Below are 3135 nucleotides of genomic sequence, written 5' to 3' on the forward strand. Positions count from 1 at the left end.
GGGCTTAAACGTTGTACTGTATAGACGACGCCCGCTATTCTGACACCAGATGTAGTGGAATATTGGACGAGGACAGAATTTGTCAGGATGCGCTGTATTAAAACTCACCCGAGTTTCCGAAGTGATTTATTATTTACAGCTGCAGTGCCCCCGTTTCTCTTGGTCTGCATCACCGGGTCCAGCAACGATGACGACAATACTTCACTGTCTGTGAAATGGCTTGGCGTGGAATGGCTGCCTCAGCTTCCCATGCAACACACTGCTGTGTGTTGGTCTTGTACGGCCGCGGAGGTTTGATGAAGTCAGTATGCCACAGCAGTTGACTCATCAGACTTTGCCCCTGCTGCCTTAGCGCTGCCCACTGGGAGCTGCAAGGTGGCCCATGGCGTGCTTCCTTGCCGGCATGGCTAAGATCATGGTGAAAACAAGCGGCCGCGATGCGGCATCTGAATCTACACCCTCACCTCAGGATGCTTCCAGCGAGTGTCGTGAGCCAACAAGAATTCCCGCAGCAGCGAGCCGTGGCGTGGCCCGCTACTGGCTGGCAGCGGTCCCCGCATTGGCCTTACAAGGGAACCTCCCCATCGCACCCTCCTCAGATTTAGTTATAACTTAGCACAGTGGATAGGCCTTGATAAACTGAACACAGATCAATTCCGAAAACAGGAAGAAGTTAGTGGAACTGTGAAAAAATAAGCAAAATATACAAACTGGTCATCAGTCTTGGCCACACAGGCAACATAAAGGAGAACGTAAGCTCAAGAGCGCCGTGGTCCCGTGGTAGAGTGAGCAGCTGCAGAAGGAGAGGTCCTTGGTTCAAGTCTTCCCACGAGTGAATATTTTACTTTCTTTAATTTTGCATAGTTATTATCTGTCCGTTCGTTCATTGACGTCTCTGTTCACTGTAATAAGTTTAGTGTCTGTGTTTTGCGACCGCATCGCATAACCGTGCGATTAGTAGACGAAAGGACGTGCCTCTCCAATCGGAACCGAAAACATTTGATCGCAAGGTCATAGGTCAACCGATTCCTCCACAGGAAAATACATCTGATATATTCTATACTACACAGGTGACGGCATGTGCGTCATATGACAGGAATATGTTGTCGACCCACCTAACTTGTACACTTGGCGAATGGGTAAAAAGATTATTCTACCTTGCCCGATTTAGGTTTTCTTGTGGATGTAACAATCACTCCCAAAAAAGTGATGAAAACATAAGAGTTTGTCACATAAACTGAAAATAAAAAATTAAAGTTTTCACTCGATGGAAGATTGGAACCACGGACCTTTCGTTCCGCAGCTGCTCACGTTACCACGAGACCACGGCGCTGCTGCGGTCCCAGTGTCCTTAATGTTGCGTATCTTCCCATGAACTACTCAGTTTGTATATTTTGCTTATTTTTTCACAGTTCCACACAACTTCTTCCTGTTTTCTCAATTGATCTGTGTTCAGTTTTTCAAGGCCTATCCACTGTGCCAACTTATAACTAAATCTGAGGGGGGTGCGATGGGGAGGTTCCCTTGTTAGAGGGTCGAACCAGCGACCTGCCATGGACTGGAACGCTGGCGCCCCATCTGCTACTGCGTGTAGCCAGTAGTGTGACATGTCCCGCCATCCAGGAGAGCTTTCACACTTGAATGCCTTGTTAGTGAACCGGCCCCTATTTATATGCAGCTATGCGCCTCTGTTTTGCTGAGGCACCGCTCTGAGTCATGTACTCACAACACCTGGGTTGTGCCAGTGAGCCCCTTCTGCCTGTAACTTGCTCCATACACACTGCTGCTTTTACTCTTTTCAGTGGGTCTACGGCCCTGTGGCCTCCATTCTACTTCGCACCTGTAGGTAGCGTAACTTACTGTCAATGGGCCCGTGCCTGGCTGTAACTTGTGTGCTCAGAAACATTGCACTGAAGCTAATCTTTTCCTCTCTTAACGGCGGTGCCGCTACAGTTAGAAGGAGTACCGTTGAGGGCCTGTAACCAACGTACGTATGTGCTAGATACACTGAAATTACCAACTGGAGATATGGTCAGGGCTACGATTTCGTGTGAGAGCAGGAGCACTCACATGGTTATGGCACACACCCTGAATGCAAATTCGTAATTGGAGAGTTGACCTGTTGCGCAGCTATTCATGCACAGCACTCCAGGAGGTATTTTACAAGGGGATAACGCTAGCACACATGCTGCTTTTGTAATCCAGCATGTCCTACAGAGCATCAACGTGTTTCCTTGACCTAAACAATCACCATATCTGTCTCCAATCGAGCACATGTGAGACATAATCGGACGACAGCTTCAGCATCATACACAAAAAGCATTAACCCTCCGTATATTGACCAAGCATGTGCAACACACACAGACCGACGTCCGGCACCTAATCAACACTATGCACGCTCGTGTGTATGGTTGCATTCAATATTGTGACGGTTACACCGATTATTAATGTAGCAGCTTTTCACATTTGCAGTAGTTAATCTAGAGCTTACATTAACCTGTGATCCTGAAATATTATTCACTTAAATATGATACCTAAACAAATGTATTCCCGAAATTTCATTGCTACACATTAACAATTTTTTGGTATTGTGTTTTTTCCCGTCAGTGTACATTGCTAGTGGAATATTACGCAGTAGAATAAAATGGTTCAAATGGCTCTGAGCACTATGAGACTTAACTGCTGTAGTCATCAGTCCCCTAGAACCTACAACTACTTAAACCTAACTAACCTAAGGACATCACACACATCCATACCCGAGGCAGGATTCGAACCTGCGACCGTAGCGGTCGCGCGGTTCCGGACTGTAGCGCCTAGAACCGCTCGGCCACTTCAGCCGGCGCGCTGTAGAATACCTGCATTTGATATAATCACATGAAGGAAGGAGTAAACGAAGTGTCGAATTGGTCCTACCGAACGTGGTAATCAGAAGTACTTAGAGAAGATGACTTCAACAATAATTCCTTATCCCTAAGTACAGCAGGCTTTTCTGAGGAACATGACTTCCAAATGTCTAGTAGTTTATCTTATTTTTCTTAAATAATTTTATACTTATTATGACTGTTAATTAAAGGCCGGTGCGTCGTTAGTGATGCAAGTGTGAGTGAGTGATTTTCACCAAAGTTTTAAAGTCTA

Source organism: Schistocerca piceifrons, chromosome 1, assembly GCF_021461385.2.
Source record: "Schistocerca piceifrons isolate TAMUIC-IGC-003096 chromosome 1, iqSchPice1.1, whole genome shotgun sequence".
In the NCBI taxonomy this organism is placed as follows: domain Eukaryota; kingdom Metazoa; phylum Arthropoda; class Insecta; order Orthoptera; family Acrididae; genus Schistocerca; species Schistocerca piceifrons.